Genomic DNA, 18,683 nt, shown 5'->3' with positions numbered 1-18,683 from the left:
TAATGGCTCATACTATAAAATTATAATTGTACTAATTTCTAAATATATTTTTTTAGTGGCTCATACGAAAAAATTATAAACTTGAAAATAATGTGGGGTCCTACAATTGTATTTAGTGGTGTCATGTAAAATTTTTAATAATCGTTTGTAAAAATATTTTCGTAACTAGTGGTGTCAAGGGACCCCACAGGTAAAGAGCTAGGTTCGCCCCTAGATTTAGGTTTTTACCACATATTTATAGATGAGAATTAGGATTTAGGTGACTTGTGAATTAAGAGAACGTACAAGTCCTAAATGATAAATCCTACGTCATTTGATGATGTAGGAATTTTCAGTTAGGACTTGTAACGTTGAGTTTGCCTACAAGTCACCTAAACATGATTTATCGTCTATAAATATGGGGTAAAAACCTACATAAAGACTGTAACATCCCGTTTTTCCCGTACATATTTAAAGGTACAAACTAAATTATTAGCACGATTATACATGTTCGTTTATGTGATTAAATGAGCCAAAGTGTTAGTTTATGAGTAAATGTATAATTATATATATATATATATATATACGTGAATACGTGCGTATGAGTATATATAATGTGTCGCGATGGAGTTGAGTCGTGCGAGACTTAAGGTTGAAGCTTAGGCGTGCATAGGAAGTGTGAATGAGGTGTGCTAGTTGTTTGAACCATCGTTTTGTGTTAAATGGTCGAAGTGACCAGGCTCAGGCAAATGTCGCGCCGCGACGGGCGGGACCGTGCCGCGACAAACAAAGCAAACCTGGATCAGAGATTGGGTTAAGAAGGGCATATTTTCCCTTTATGTGTCGCGCCGCGACGACTAAGGCCGCGCCGCGACAGTTCTGCTGAACTGGTGTCGGACTTAGCTCAATTTAAGGGATTTTAAGGGGCAAAATGGTAAATTGACATGTGGATCTGATGGGAGCATTAACTCTCCACCACATATCCATTTAATTCATTTCTTTTTCTCTTTTCTCTCCATTTTCTCTCCCAAAACTTAAAACCCATTTGGATTAAAAGTGAGATTTGAGAGTGAAGGATTGAGGGTTGATCTTTGGAGCAAGAATTAAAGTTGTTCTTTGTGTCTCTAGCTACGCGTTGATAGTCTCGGTAAGTTCTAACTCTAAGTTTTGAGTTTTAATTGGTTAATGGCTAGGGTTTTGGTTACTAGAGATTTGTAAGACCCATTTGGTGGTAAAATGGGTGAGTTTGGGTTATGTTGTTGTAATGAAACCCTAATAGCCACAATCTAGGGTTTTGGCCTTGTGATTTGAGGTTGTAAGTGTCAATTGGTGTTGTTAGTCACTAATGCACTTTAAGAATTATGAAAGAAGTGTTAATTGGTAAGTTTGACTTGATTGTGAGTTTAAGTGATATAAAATGGGTCAAAATGTACTAGTTGACTTAATTAGATGAAATGGGTATGGATTACCCTAAGTTTTGTGTTAATTTAAGTTAATAGACTTTAATTCACTAGTCTTAATGATTAAAGTCGAGTCTTGGCCATTTATAGGTGGTTGTGAGTAGTTGAGTCATTTAATGCAACTTGGGTCATTAAATGCTCAAGTGGGAGTATTGTGGTTAATCCCACTAGTTGTGAAATTGAATGTGCACTTAATGATTTAGGTACATTGCGTTGAAGCTCGGAGCGCTAAATCATCATCCTTGTGACAAGGTGAGTGGAATAATTATGCGTTCATGTATATGGCATGTTTATTTGTGAATGTTATGGTATGAACCACGTGCCGGTAGTGCCATAACATGTGTGAGATAGGATGTGAACCACGAGCCGGTAGCATCGAGTGTGAACCACGAGCCGGTAGCACTATAAAATAAGGTGTGAACCACTAGCCGGTAGCATCGAGTGTGAACCACGATCCGGTAGCACTATAAAAGAGTATGACTCAAGCGTATGGTGTGAACCACGAGCCGGTAGCACCATAGCGTTATTGGGTAACCATGTTGAGATTGTTGTTTTGTTTAGCATATAATATATATTGAGTTGAGTATATGCTAATGAAGTGGTGTGATAATGTACGACTTATCAGTGTTACGGGTATGTTGACATGCTAATTGAGTTACAAGTTCGTATGGGGTATTTGGTATTGTGATTGCAAATGGATGGGTTATATATATGTATGTATAATTGTTGCACTCACTAAGCATTGCTTACCCTCTCGTTGTTTACCATTTTATAGGTTCCGGCTTGGACAAGGGTAAGGGCATACGGTTGGATTAGTTGTCTCCCATTTGTCTTGACAGGGGGTGCTTTTGGGATAGCTTTTGAAGTTTGGCCTAACGTTTTGGGTAGTTTAGCCCCAAACCGTGCTCGAGTGTCGTTTGGATTATAAACTATCATTGTAGCGGGTCAAACTTGTATAAAACTTAATTAATGGCCTTCGTGCCTTTTGTAAATATTTAAATGATTGTACGTTTAAATGGAACTTGTGGAATGGTTTGCATATTTAATTGGCGCGTAAATGTGTATTATAAAAAAAAATTTATCGTATGGACGGGTTGGGTTGTTTCAAGTGGTATCAGAGCATGGTCTAAGGGATTTAGGCGACTCGAGATAGGTGCCTAGACTTAGACTTTATTGTGTGAGCGCTTTATGCGGGACTTGTAGGACTTTGGGTCTAATCGGGAATTGTTAGTGCTTTGGTTTATGTGAACTAACCTTGTGCTAATTGTTTTGTATTGTGTTTAGAAATCATCAAGCAAGACGGACGTTGTACTAGCGAGTTAATGCGACGTGCTCGCGTAACAACGATTAGCTACCGTTGTTACGGGTGCAAATCGTGTCAAACAAGTAATCTACGACGATTGTCGAGCAAGATGGAGTAGTGTGGTGTACATGTATATACTTACATGTTATGTCTTTTCGTTCTTTGTTTAATCTTTTCCGTTTTATAGAATGAAGACGAGAAACAGACACGATAATGATAACGGTGGTACGAGTGAGGATGTTGAACTCACAGCCAAGGATGAGGCCATCTTTAAAAAGTTAAAGAAGGATTTTCTCGACGATGTCCGAAAGGTCTTCCAAGAGTCGGTCGATGGACAAGTGACTGAAATGATCAACGATCGAATGAAAGCCGCAATAGAGGAGGCTTTAGAGGCTAGAAACATTTATCCTCGAGGCGAAGGGGGTGAAGGTAATGGTGGGGGTGGAAGGCGGGACTTCCACTACAAAAATTTCAAGGATACTCAATCTCCGATGTTTAATGGGGTGAGGGATCCATTGAAAAGCACTTATTGGATTTCCGATATCGAGGGAGCTTTCCGTACCGCGGAATGTCCTCCCGAGAAGAAGACGAGATATGGGTCTAGCATGCTACGTGAAGAAGGAAAGTTGTGGTGGGACGACAAAATCAATTTATATGGTGAAGAGCAATGCATGAGCTTGACATGAGAGGAGTTTAAGAAGAAATTCTTCCAAGAATACCGAACTTCTTCCGACCTTGATAGAATCCGGGACGAGTTGCATCATTTGCAACAAGGTTCGATGGACTTGGTTACTCTCAAGTCTACCTTTTTGGCAAAGACTCGCTTTTGCCCGGAATATGTTGGTGACGATCACAAATTAATGAAAGATTTCTATCGTACTTTAAATGATGAGTTGAAGGGTAAGATTAGTCGGGGTATGGCTAAGTCTTTTGAGGAGTTGTTTGAGTTGGCTCGGGGTTTTGAGCCAGAGGTTCCAAGGAAAAGCGATTTCACTTTTTCTAAAAGAAAGTTTGAAGGTTCGAGTCATTCGAACTTTTCCAATAAAAAGAACAAGAAAGGCTCCGAAAGCATTAATAGTGTGAAGAAGGGTGCTTACGGGGGTTTCGGGCCCACATGTTATAATTGTAATCAAAGAGGACACATGGCCCGTGATTGCACCAAGGCGTCGACCAAAATCACTTGTTTTAATTGCAACAAAGAAGGACACCGAAAGTCAGAGTGTCCCGATTTGAACAACGATAATGTTAAAAGGCTAGAGAAGGCGGCGGGTACGGCTCGAGGGAGAAACTATTTGATGACTACCGACGAAGCTAAGCAATCCAACGAAGTTGTCTCAGGTACTTTCTTGGTTAACTCCAATCCGGCAAGGATTCTTTTTGATAGCGGTGAAAATTTGTCGTTTGTGTCTCCAAAATTTGTGCCTAAACTTGATAGACCATTAGCTAAGTTAAGTCGTCCGGTAGAAGTCGAAATAGCGGATGGAAAGACGGTGCTAGTGGTTGATGTGTGTAAGAATTGTGATGTCGTTTTTGGTGCCGAAAACTTTAAAATTGATCTCATCCCGATGACTTTGGGCGACTTTGATATTGTTGTGGGCATGGATTGGCTCGATCATAATAGAGCTGATATTGCATGCCATGAGAAGTTTATTCGTGTGAAGACCCCTAGTGGGGGAGAGTTAATTATTCACGGTGATAAACGAAGAAGACTTGTGCCGATATGTTCTTTTGCACGGGCACGTCATTTTCTTGTTAGTGGTGGCATGGCTTTTCTTGCCCATGTTGTTGATACTCGTGATGAGCCACCACCTATTCGTGAAATTCCGGTGGTTAGTGAATTCGAAGACGTTTTTCCGGACGAGTTACCGGGTGTTCCGGCGGAAAGACAAGTTGAATTTCACATTGAGTTGGTTCCGGGAGCTACTCCCATTGCTAAAACTCCTTATCGTTTAGCACCGACGGAAATTCAAGAGTTGTTAAATCAAACCCAAGAGTTGCTCGAGAAGGGTTTTATTCGACCGAGTGCTTCGCCATGGGGCGCTCCGGTTTTATTTGTGAAGAAGAAGGATGGTAGCATGCGAATGTGCATCGATTACCGGGAGTTGAATAAGGTGACGATCAAGAATCGTTATCCATTGCCTCGGATTGACGATTTGTTTGACCAACTCCAAGGTGCGACGTATTTCTCTAAGATCGACCTACGGTCCGGCTATCACCAAATGCGGGTCCGTGAGGAAGATATTGAGAAAACGGCTTTTCGAACACGTTATGGGCATTTTGAGTTCGTAGTTATGCCTTTTGGTCTTACGAATGCACCGGCGGCATTCATGGATCTTATGAACCGAGTGTGCCAACCTATGTTGGACAAGTCGGTAATTGTGTTCATTGACGACATACTTGTTTATTCAAAGAGTATGGACGAACATGAACGTCATTTGCGTGAAGTATTGAAGACGTTACGAAAGGAGAAGTTTTATGCTAAGTTCTCCAAATGTGAATTTTGGCTAAGGAAAGTTCAATTCCTTGGTCATATTGTGAACAAGGAGGGTATTCAAGTGGATCCGGGGAAGATAGAGACGGTGAAGAGTTGGAGACAACCGACTACGCCTACGGAGGTCCGAAGTTTTCTCGGATTGGCCGGTTATTATCGTCGATTTATCCAAGACTTTTCTAAGACCGCTTCTTCATTGACAAAGTTGACAAGGAAGAACGTGAGATTTAATTGGGAGGACGAGCAAGAAATTGCTTTTCAATTGCTAAAAGAGAAGTTGTGTCAAGCTCCGGTGTTAGTGTTACCGGAAGGAGTGGAAGACATGACGGTTTATTGTGATGATTCGTTAAATGGACTCGGGTGTGTTCTAATGCAAAGAGGTAAAGTCATCGCTTATGCCTCTTGACAATTAAAGGAACACGAGACGAGATATCCGACTCATGATCTTGAGTTGGCGGCGGTTGTGCATGCATTGAAAATTTGGCGCCATTACTTGTATGGTGTCAAGTGTACGATTTATTCGGATCATAAGAGTTTGAAACACCTCTTTAATCAACGAGATTTGAATTATCGTCAACGTAGGTGGATGGATGTGGTGAAAGATTATGATTGTGAAATACTTTATCATCCGGGCAAGGCGAATGTGGTCGCGGATACGTTAAGTCGAAAGAGTCATCACCCGGCGTTACGATTGGGATTGTTACGTATGATTATTACTAACGATTTTCTTGAAAAACTCGGTGTGATTCAAATAGAGGCTTACGTTCACAACAAGCATGCGGAGCGAATTGTGGGACAATCGGAGTTCATTACTATGGGCTCACGGGGTTTGTTGTCTTTTCAAGGAAGAGTGTGGGTGCCTAAGATGGGAGATTATCGACAAGTGCTACTTGATGAAGCACATAAGTCAAAGTATTCCATTCATCCGGGCGCAACGAAAATGTATCTTGATTTAAAGAAAGATTATTGGTGGCCGGGCATGAAACGTGATGTTGTGAAGTATGTTGAGCAATGCGTCACGTGTTTGCAAGTTAAAGCCGAGCACCAAAAGCCATATGGTAAGTTACAAACGTTAGAAATCCTGAAATGGAAATGGGAGCACATTACCATGGATTTCATCACAAAGTTACCTAAAACGGCGAGAACCCAGTTTGATTCGATTTGGGTTATAGTTGATCGACTGACGAAGAGTGCTTTGTTTCTTCCCATTAAGGAAGCGATATCGTCGGAGACCTTGGCTAAGTTGTTTATCAAGGAAGTCATCTCTCGACACGGTGTTCCTATATCTATTATTTCGGATCGAGATACTCGTTTTACATCTCGGTTTTGGGAAAAGTTTCATGAAGATATGGGTACGCAATTGAAGTTGAGCACGGCGTATCATCCTCAAACGGACGGTCAAACCGAACGTACGAATCAAACTTTGGAAGATATGTTACGAGCGTGCATTATTGATTTCGGTGGTAGTTGGGACGAGCACTTACCTTTGGTGGAATTCTCGTACAATAATAGTTATCATACTAGTATCGGGATGCCACCTTATGAGATGCTTTATGGGCGTAGGTGTCGAACCCCGATTTGTTGGGGTGAAGTGGGACAAAAGGAAATCGGGAGTACCGATTTGGTTTTAGAGACGAATAGAAAAATTGATGTGATTCGAGAGCATTTGAAAAAGGCTCAAGATAGGCAAAAGTCGTATGCCGACAAACGTAGACGAACGATCGAATTTCAAGAAGGTGACATGGTGATGCTTAAGGTTTTGCCATGGAAAGGTATTATTCGATTCCGGAAACGAGGAAAGTTAGCTCCTCGGTTTATTGGACCATTTAAGGTTTTAGCTCGTGTTGGTGAAGTCGCGTATCGTTTGGAATTACCCGAAGAGCTTGCGGGGATCCATAACCCATTTCATGTTTCCCATCTCCGTAAGTGTCTTGCGGATGATTCATCTTGGGTGCCATTAGACGAGATTGAGCTAAATACAAGGTTAGAGTACATTGAGGAACCGATTGCCATACTTGACGAGAAGGTCAAAAGATTGAGACATAAAGAGGTAAGGACTTTTAAAGTTCAATGGTGTTGTAGTAAGGGTTCCAAATTCACTTGGGAGCCCGAAGAGTTTGTGTTGGTTTATCTTCCTTCTTGTCATGCGGCTTGGATCGCGAGGACGCGCTCCGATTCAAGTGGGGGAGAGTTGTAACATCCCATTTTTCCCGTACATATTTAAAGGTACAAACTAAATTATTAGCACGATTATACATGTTCGTTTATGTGATTAAATGAGCTAAAGTGTTAGTTTATGAGTAAATGTATAATTATATATATATATATATATATATATATATATATATATATATATATATATATATATATATATATATATATATATATATATATATATATATATATATATATATATATATATATATATATATATATACGTGAATACGTGCGTATGAGTATATATAATGTGTCGCGATGGAGTTGAGTCGTGCGAGACTTAAGGTTGAAGCTTAGGCGTGCATAGGAAGTGTGAATGAGGTGTGCTAGTTGTTTGAACCATCGTTTTGTGTTAAATGGTCGAAGTGACTAGGCTCAGGAAAACGCCGCGTCGCGACAAACAAAGCAAACCTGGATCAGAGATTGGGTTTAGAAGGGCATATTTTCCCTTTATGTGTCGCGCCGCGACGACTAAGGCCGCGCCGCGACAGTTCTGCTGAACTGGTGTTGGACTTAGCTCAATTTAAGGGATTTTAAGGGGCAAAATGGTAAATTGACATGTGGATCTGATGGGAGCATTAACTCTCCACCACATATCCATTTAATTCATTTCTTTTTCTCTTTTCTCTCCATTTTCTCTCCCAAAACTTAAAACCCATTTGGATTAAAAGTGAGATTTGAGAGTGAAGGATTGAGGGTTGATCTTTGGAGCAAGAATTAAAGTTGTTCTTTATGTCTCTAGCTACGCGTTGATAGTCTCGGTAAGTTCTAACTCTAAGTTTTGAGTTTTAATTGGTTAATGGCTAGGGTTTTGGTTACTAGAGATTTGTAAGACCCATTTGGTGGTAAAATGGGTGAGTTTGGGTTATGTTGTTGTAATGAAACCCTAATAGCCACAATCTAGGGTTTTGGCCTTGTGATTTGAGGTTATAAGTGTCAATTGGTGTTGTTAGTCACTAATGCACTTTAAGAATTATGAAAGAAGTGTTAATGGGTAAGTTTGACTTGATTGTGAGTTTAAGTGATATAAAATGGGTCAAAATGTACTAGTTGACCTAATTAGATGAAATGGGTATGGATTACCCTAAGTTTTGTGTTAATTTAAGTTAATAGACTTTAATTCACTAGTCTTAATGATTAAAGTCGAGTCTTGGCCATTTATGGACGGTTGTGAGTAGTTGAGTCATTTAATGCAACTTGGGTCATTAAATGCTCAAGTGGAAGTATTGTGGTTAATCCCACTAGTTGTGAAATTGAATGTGCACTTAATGATTTAGGTACATTGCATTGAAGCTCGGAAGCGCTAAATCATCATCCTTGTGACAAGGTGAGTGGAATAATTATGCGTTCATGTATATGGCGTGTTTATTTGTGAATGTTATGGTATGAACCACGTGCCGGTAGTGCCATAACATGTGTGAGATAGGATGTGAACCACGAGCCGGTAGCATCGAGTGTGAACCACGAGCTGGTAGCACTATAAAATAAGATGTGAACCACGAGCCGGTAGCATCGAGTGTGAACCACGAGCCGGTAGCACTATAAAAGAGTATGACTCAAGCGTATGGTGTGAACCACGAGCCGGTAGCACCATAGCGTTATTGGTTAACCATATTGAGATTGTTGTTTTGTTTAGCATATAATATATATTGAGTTGAGTATATGCTAATGAAGTGGTGTGATAATGTACGACTTGTCAGTGTTACGGGTATGTTGACATGCTAATTGAGTTACAAGTTCGTATGGGGTATTTGATATTGTGATTGCAAATGGATGGGTTATATATATGTATGTATAATTGTTGCACTCACTAAGCATTGCTTACCCTCTCGTTATTTACCATTTTATAGGTTCCGGCTTGGACAAGGGTAAGTGTAATGACCCGAACTTTTCCATGTTTATATATATATTAAATGAAATTGTTATTTACATGATTAAGTGTTTCCAACATGTTAAGCAATCAAACTTGTTAAGACTTGATTAATTGAAATAGGTTTCATATAGACAATTGACCACCCAAGTTGACCGGTGATTCACGAACGTTAAAACTTGTAAAAACTATACGATGACATATATATGGTTATATATATAGTTAACATGATTTTATTATAAGTATGTATCTCATTAGGTATTTTAACAATGAGTTATATACATAAAAAATGAGACTATTAATTTAAGAAACTCGAAAACGATATATATAACGATTATCGTTATAACAACGTCTTACTAGGTACATATGAATCATATTAAGATATTGATACACTTGGTTAATTATGTTAAATGATAAGTAAATATATTATTAAGTGTATTAACAATGAAATACATATGTAAAAATAAGACTACTAACTTAATGATTTCGAAACGAGACATATATGTAACGATTATCGTTGTAACGACATTTAACTGTATATATATCATACTAAGATATATTATATATCATAATATCATGATAATATAACAATTTAACATCTCATTTGTTATAATAAACAATGGGTTAACAACATTCAACAAGATCGTTAACCTAAAGGTTTCAAAACAACATTTACATGTAACGACTAACGATGACTTAACGACTCAGTTAAAATGTATATACATGTAGTGTTTTAATATGTATTCATACACTTTTGAAAGACTTCAAGACACTTATCAAAATACTTCTACTTAACAAAAATGCGTACAATTACATCCTCGTTCAGTTTCATCAACAATTCTACTCGTATGCACCCGTATTCGTACTCGTACAATACACATCTTTTAGATGTATGTACTATTGGTATATACACTCCAATGATCAGCTCTTAGCAGCCCATGTGAGTCACCTAACACATGTGGGAACCATCATTTGGCAACTAGCATGAAATATCTCATAAAATTACAAAAATATGAGTAATCATTCATGACTTATTTACATGAAAACAAAATTACATATCCTTTATATCTAATCCATACACCAAAGACTAAAAACACCTACAAATACTTTCATTCTTCAATTTTCTTCATCTAGTTGATCTCTCTCAAGTTCTATCTTCAAGTTCTAAGTGTTCTTCATAAATTCCAAAAGTTCTAGTTTCATAAAATCAAGAATACTTCCAAGATTGCAAGTTTACTTCCAAGTTTTCTAAATCCATTCCAAGTAATCATCCAAGATCAAGAAACCTTTGTTACTTACAGTAGGTTATCTTTCTAATACAAGGTAATAATCATATTCAAACTTTAATTCAATTTCTATAACTATAACAATCTTATTTCGAGTGGAAATCTTACTTGAAATTGTTTTCGTGTCATGATTCTGCTTCAAGAACTTTCAAGCCATCCAAGGATCCTTTGAAGCTAGATCTATTTTTCTCATTTCCATTAGGTTTATCCAAGGAACTTGAGGTAGTAATGATGTTCATAACATCATTCGATTCATACATATAAAGCTATCTTATTCGAAGGTTTAAATTTGTAATCACTAGAACATAGTTTAGTTAATTCTAAACTTGTTCGCAAATAAAAGTTAATCCTTCTAACTTGACTTTTAAAATCAAATAAACACATGTTCTATATCTATATGATATGCTAACTTAATGATTTAAAACCTGGAAACACGAAAAAACACCGTAAAACCGGATTTACGCCGTCGTAGTAACACCGCGGGCTGTTTTGGGTTAGTTAATTAAAAACTATGATAAACTTTGATTTAAAAGTTGTTATTCTGGGAAAATGATTTTTATTATGAACATGAAACTATATCCAAAAATTATGGTTAAACTCAAAGTGGAAGTATGTTTTCTAAAATGGTCATCTAGACGTCGTTCTTTCGACTGAAATGACTACCTTTACAAAAACGACTTGTAACTTATTTTTCTGACTATAAACCTATACTTTTTCTATGTAGATTCATAATATAGAGTTCAATATGAAACCATAGCAATTTGATTCACTCAAAACGGATTTAAAATGAAGAAGTTATGGGTAAAACAAGATTGGATAATTTTTCTCATTTTAGCTACGTGAAAATTGGTAACAAATCTATTCCAACCATAACTTAATCAATTTGTATTGTATATTATTTAATCTCGAGATACCATAGACATGTATACAATGTTTCGACCTATCATGTCGACACATCTATATATATTTCGGAACAACCATAGACACTCTATATGTGAATGTTGGAGTTAGCTATACAGGGTTGAGGTTGATTCCAAAATATATATAGTTTGAGTTGTGATCAATACTGAGATACGTATACACTGGGTCGTGGATTGATTCAAGATAATATTTATTGATTTATTTCTGTACATCTAACTGTGGACAACTAGTTGTAGGTTACTAACGAGGACAGCTGACTTAATAAACTTAAAACATCAAAATATATTAAAAGTGTTGTAAATATATTTTGAACATACTTTGATATATATGTATATATTGTTATAGGTTCGTGAATCAACCAGTGGCCAAGTCTTACTTCCCGACGAAGTAAAAATCTGTGAAAGTGAGTTATAGTCCCACTTTTAAAATCTAATATTTTTGGGATGAGAATACATGCAGGTTTTATAAATGATTTACAAAATAGACAAAAGTACGTGAAACTACATTCTATGGTTGAATTATTGAAATCGAATATGCCCCTTTTTATTAAGTCTGGTAATCTAAGAATTAGGGAACAGACACCCTAATTGACGCGAATCCTAAAGATAGATCTATTGGGCCTAACAAACCCCATCCAAAGTACCGGATGCTTTAGTACTTCGAAATTTATATCATATCCGAAGGGTGTCCCGGAATGATGGGGATATTCTTATATATGCATCTTGTTAATGTCGGTTACCAGGTGTTCACCATATGAATGATTTTTATCTCTATGTATGGGATGTGTATTGAAATATGAAATCTCGTGGTCTATTGTTACAATTTGATATATATAGGTTAAACCTATAACTCACCAACATTTTTGTTGACGTTTAAAGCATGTTTATTCTCAGGTGAATACTAAGAGCTTCCGTTGTTGTATACTAAAATAAGGACAAGATTTTGAGTCCATGTTTGTATGATATTGTGTAAAAACTGCATTCAAGAAACTGATTTCGATGTAACATATTTGTATTGTAAACCATTATGTAATGGTCGTGTGTAAACAGGATATTTTAGATTATCATTATTTGATAATCTACGTAAAGCTTTTTAAACCTTTATTTATGAAATAAAGGTTATGGTTTGTTTTAAAAATGAATGCAGTCTTTGAAAAACGTCTCATATAGAGGTCAAAACTTCGCAACGAAATCAATTGATATGGAACGTTTTTAATCAATAAGAACGGGACATTTCAGTTGGTATCCGAGCGTTGGTCTTAGAGAACCAGAAAATTTGCATTAGTGTGTCTTATCGAGTTTGTTAGGATGCATTAGTGAGTCTGGACTTCGACCGTGTTTTCTTTAAAAATGATTGCTTAACATTTTTGTTGGAAACTATATATTATTAACATATAAATATTATGTGATATATTTGTTGAGTCCCCAAAATAATTAAGGATTTAATTATGACAAAACAATATTTATTTGCACTAAAGTGTTATGTGCAGCCAGCACACGTTTGTTTATGTATAGTCAGCTAGTATAGCTGTGTCGAGTGTTTAGTATGCTGCCTAGTCTATCAGCACAAGGTAGAAATGTATTCTTCGAATCAGCACAGGATGTGCACCCAGCAAATCAAGAATATCGAGTGACTCAGCATATGAAGGACCAGTAAGTCTGGATATCAGCATACAACACAAGACAGCCATGCTCCATTACAAGCATGGTAGTTTCCCAGAATGGTCTACATCAACGCACTATTCAACAGAAGTCGAAGACAAAGTTGAACAGAAAAGGACAGGAGTCGGCGGCTGACAAGTGACCTTACAGGACCACGTGGGAATGCAGAAGTGGAACGCATGTGCAGACATGTGTTATACTTTATTCATACCTAGGGAACACAACATTCCATTTGATTTAAACAAATGGAATGTTGTGTTCCCTAGGTATGAATAAAGTATAACACATGTCTGCACATGCGTTCCACTTCTGCATTCCCACGTGGTCCTGTAAGGTCACTTGTCAGCCGCCGACTCCTGTCCTTTTCTGTTCAACTTTGTCTTCGACTTCTGTTGAATAGTGCGTTGATGTAGACCATTCTGGGAAACTACCATGCTTGTAATGGAGCATGGCTGTCTTGTGTTGTATGCTGATATCCAGACTTACTGGTCCTTCATATGCTGAGTCACTCGATATTCTTGATTTGCTGGGTGCACATCCTGTGCTGATTCGAAGAATACATTTCTACCTTGTGCTGATAGACTAGGCAGCATACTAAACACTCGACACAGCTATACTAGCTGACTATACATAAACAAACGTGTGCTGGCTGCACATAACACTTTAGTGCAAATAAATATTGTTTTGTCATAATTAAATCCTTAATTATTTTGGGGACTCAACAATCTCCCCCTATTTGATGATGACAAAACCTATGACTTGAAGAGAAAACACTAAAGCCAGCACTTAGGGACCTAGAGAGAGTAGACAGTAAATTCGTCCCTTTAAGTTTGTTTTGGGATCTTTTGATGAGTTATCTATATCTTATAATTTGATATGATTTTGAAGATAAACTCACTTTACTTACATTACATCAGATATATACAATAATTACAAGATAATTCAAAAAAAAAAAAAAATTACAAAGATACAAGTTAAGCACATAGGAGACTATCTATCTTTATCCCTTTCTCTTTCTCTTTCTTCATCAGATAGCTCCTCTTGTTTAATCTTCCAGGCTTCAGGGAACAGGAGAGGTAATTCAGCAGGGTCAAAAACAGGGATGGAAGGAGGTAGAACAATTCGGCTTCTCCCAGTTGGTCCTTCACCAGTAGGTTGCTTCCCTTTAGGCTTTTGAGCAAGAAATTCATCAACATCAACTACTGGTGCATTCCCAAACTTAGTTGCCTTCTTGAACAGCTGTTGGAGTTCAGTCTTAAGAGCACTCTTGATAGCACTCTCACCTTTACCAATGAAATACTCCAAGATTTCTATCCATTCACTGAATCCAAGAGTTCTTAAGTCATCAAAACTAATCCTTTCTTGAACATTGTTCTCCCTGACAACATTAAAAGCCCTTTTTGTCCCCCTGTTAACCTTGATAATTCTGCAGGGATTAGATCTTCTATTCATCACATTACCATACATGCTCTTATAGTAAGTATTAGGAAACTCAATATTGTGATCAGGTACTACAGGAGCAGTGGTAGGTACTTTCTCAGCAGTTTCTATCTTATCAAAAACCTTATCCTGTTCTTTGACAATGGCTCTGGCTAGTTTGAGGGACTCAGCCTGTTGCTTTCTGTCAGCAGCCAATCTGTCTTCAATATCCTGAAGCCTTGAACGTTCAGCAAGTTCAGCATCAGCAGCTTCTCTGGCTTCCCTTTCAGCAGCTAAACCCATCAGATAATCATCATAAGAAATGTTCAGGGATCTTACTGCTTCAACCATCTTTCTACCCTCTTCAGTACTAAGGGCAGCACAATACTCCCTTATATCCATACCCAGCTGGAGAGCATCTTCAAAATGAATTCTTTCATCAGTAGTGGAGAGCCTGAGACCACTGTTATTCAAGTACACCCTAATGTCAACGCCAAAGGTTAGTGCAGCAATATAGTGTGGCTGATCAAGAGGGTGATGCAGCAGCCTGACTTGACGAATTCTTTCATTAAGTTCAATTTGTCTTTGTTCAAGCAACTCTGGAACAGTGATCTGAAGTCTGTAGGCATCTCTTTCATCTGGGTTCATTTTTCTGATGTTCGGCTCACCATGGGTTACTGAGTCATCTTCCCAAGTGATATGTTTGTCATGAACCCTTGGGGAAGATGGAGGATACATAGATGATTCATAGCTGCCAGATGAACTAACTGGATGCTGATTGACCCGGTTATCCTGTGTTCTGTCAAAGTAAACTTGAATCTGGGGAGGAAGAGGAGATAGAACAAATGTTTGGCCGTCTCTTCCCCAGACTGTGAAGTGAGCAGGATCAACCGTTTCATCACCTACTTGTTTAGCACCCAGCTCAACCGACTTTGCTGGGTCTTCAACACTTGTACTACCCAGCAGCACACTTCTGGCTGGGTCTTCTAACACAGAACTCCTTGCTGTGTCTTCAATGCCAGCTGACTGATTAGTATCAGCTGGCTCAACCACATCAGTACCTTCATCAGCTGCCTCGAATAGGGGTCCTTTCCTCAGGGGCTGATTGTCCCTAGGAGCAGATTTCACCCTGTATTTGTCAATAGGCCTGGGTTCAGCTGATGGTTCTTGTGTCGATACTGGTTGAATAGGAGGCAGGTAAGGAACAATAGCAAGATGCTCCCCCTGTCTAATAACATCATCATCATTAAGGATGATTGTTTCTGCTGGCTGTTTTTGTTGTGTAGCTGGCTGAGCAGCAGATGCTGGTTGAGGAGTAGAGCTGGGTTCTAACATAGCATCAACCCATTTCATGAAAATATCAGCTCTAACTCCACCAGTTGACTCAGTAGAATCAAGGTAATCCTTCATCTCAGCAGGAGTCATGTTCCTGATTCTTTCTGCTCTCTGTGCATACAGCTTTGCCCTCTGTTTGTCGTATTTGACCATGAACTTGGCATTTCTTTTTCTTGCCTCTTTTCTGTGTTTATCAAAGGCAGTCAGGTCATCATCGACTTCCAATGCTTTTGGACTCAGCCATCTTCTGTGCATAATCTTACGACGTTTAAGTTCAGCAAAGGCCTCAAACTTGGCATTGAAGGCATCATCTAGTTCCTGCTGTCGCTTTTGATGTCTCTCTAACTTCCTCTTCATTTTACGTTCAATAGATTGAGACAGCACAAAAGCTTCAGCTACAGCCATATCAGAAACATCACTGGGCTTACTGCCAGAACCAATATCATCCACTGGTGTGGCAGACACACTGGGTTGAGTACCACCAGTTGCCTGTGCACCACCAGCTTCAGTATGAGCGTTGCTGGACTTAGGGCCAGTGTCTTGACCATCACCATCACCATCTCCATCTCTCCTGGGTTGTTTAGGAGCCTTTTCATGTTCATGCTCCCCCTCAGACTGTTTTCTCTTTTTAGATTTCTTTTGAGACTTTTTCTCCCCCTTTTTGTCATCAGCACGGGCAGTAATAGAAGGGGAGACAATAGCATCAAGATCACTGTCTGACTGAGGAGCAGAGAAGGCAAAATTGTTCCACTCAGCAACCTCTGGAGTAAGATGGGCACCAGGGTCCACACCAAATTGTCGTAGCAGAAGATTGGAGGATCTAACTTCATTCCTGGCTACACCCATAGCCATTTGTTCAACGATGGCCCGAACATCACCTTGCAAAGCAGCCATTCGTTGCATGTTTTCAACCATCTGAACATAGGCAGCAGCAGGAATCATGTTAGCCATTTGAGCTTCCTGCGATTCCAATCTCTCGTGTAACACCCTGTTCTCCTCATTTAAGAAAGTATTTCTGCGGTTAGCAGCATCCAAATCAGCTTGGAGTCGGGTGATATTTTCACAGTACTCATTGTGAGAGATAATTCGCCTTTGAAGCTCCTCTTCATCTTCGTGGTGCTTTGTGATTGCTTCGACTGCCACATCAGCAAAAGCACACACCTGCTGGAGTTTAAGATCAATAGGAGTTGTAACAGCCTCTCCAGCAGATCTGACAGCAGCAGAGACACTATCAACAATAGCTCTGCGAATAGTTTCCTCCAAATTTGGTGTGATCCCTTGCAGTGTCTTATAGACAGCAAAGGTGGAAATATCAGCAACCTCATCTGCATTGAACTTTAAGTATGCAGAGGTTGAAGGTTGGTCAGCACAAGCTAACAGAGGAGTATCACCGTGGGGTGGTGGAGATGGAAGGTCAGGAGCTGACTCATCATCATGATCACCATCGTTTTTACCTTCGCCCGAAGGCTTAGAACCACTGATATCCTTGTCAGCATTACAATCAGCATTGTCATCAGTAAGATCCACTGGTTTGTCTTTGGAACCAGTCACGTTATCATGAGTGACTGGTTCGCCCTTACCAGTACCTTCATCAGCATCCTCATCAGAAGAAGATGAGGAGGAAGAAGCTGAGGAAGAAGAAGGTACTGGCGAATCAGGGACATTTTGTATAACACACTTACCAGTAGTAGGATCGATGACAAACTTGAGAGGCCTCCATGTACCAGGAAATGGCGAAGCAGCTGGAGCCATACCAAAAACATGATAGTAAGGCTGTTCATTGATTTGCTCCAGCAGGGCTATCCTCTCATAAATTTCTTCTCTAGCTGGTCTATCAAGCTGAGATAATAGCTCAACCATCTCTTCACGAGGTAATCTGCTGGCTGAGACTATCGCAGATTCGGGATCAATGGTCAGCTGATCGACCAGCATAGCAATCTTGGGAGAGATTGAAGCTCCCTTGAAAATGAAGTTAGGAACAACTTCATCTGGATCTGGTACCTGCACAACATATGGCTTTGTTTCCTCAGTAACAGAAGGCTTAGTCGAATCAGTAGTTGTGTCAGCAGAGGTACCAGCATCCTTAACATCAGCAATTGGTTCAGTAGCAACCAAAATCGGACCAATAGGATGACGAACTGCCGATTCTGTAAGAACTTGACGTTCCATAGAAGAAGAATCAGAAGAATCAGCAGGCTCATCAGACATTAGTGCAGAGTCCACTCTTGGCTGGGTGACAGGTTCATCAAGAAGAACATCCTTGACAATATTGTCAATAACCTTCTCAAGAACAGGAGGTTCTTCCATGATAACATCTTCCACACCAGCAGCAGAATCAACAGTACTAGCATCAGCACCACCAGTAACAGAATCAGTGGCGCCAACACCAGTAGCAGAGGCAGCAATATCACCAGTAGGAATAACAACATCTTTATTTTGCTCCCCCTCTGCCTGTTCATCTACCCTGCTAAGAACTGAAACAATAGAACAAGTTATGTTAGCAACTGTAGAACCAAATAAATTTGACTCAACAATTGCATCTGTTTTTGGTCTCTGGGGACAGACTTGTGATTTGGTCAGCCCTTCGAATGAGACAGAAGAAGGTGTCTGTAAGTACAGCGGTGACTCTGCTGACTCATTGGCAACACATGTTGACCCAGATAGTGTAAGAGATCTGGCTGGTAATGATGTAGGAGTGCGACTCTTAACAGTATCCGAGTAACATACTGGCTGTGCAGTCA

Source organism: Rutidosis leptorrhynchoides, chromosome 5 (assembly GCF_046630445.1).
Source record: "Rutidosis leptorrhynchoides isolate AG116_Rl617_1_P2 chromosome 5, CSIRO_AGI_Rlap_v1, whole genome shotgun sequence".
Taxonomy (NCBI): Eukaryota; Viridiplantae; Streptophyta; class Magnoliopsida; order Asterales; family Asteraceae; genus Rutidosis; species Rutidosis leptorrhynchoides.
The sequence above is the reverse complement of the archived record's forward strand: the minus strand, read 5'-3'. Positions refer to the sequence as shown.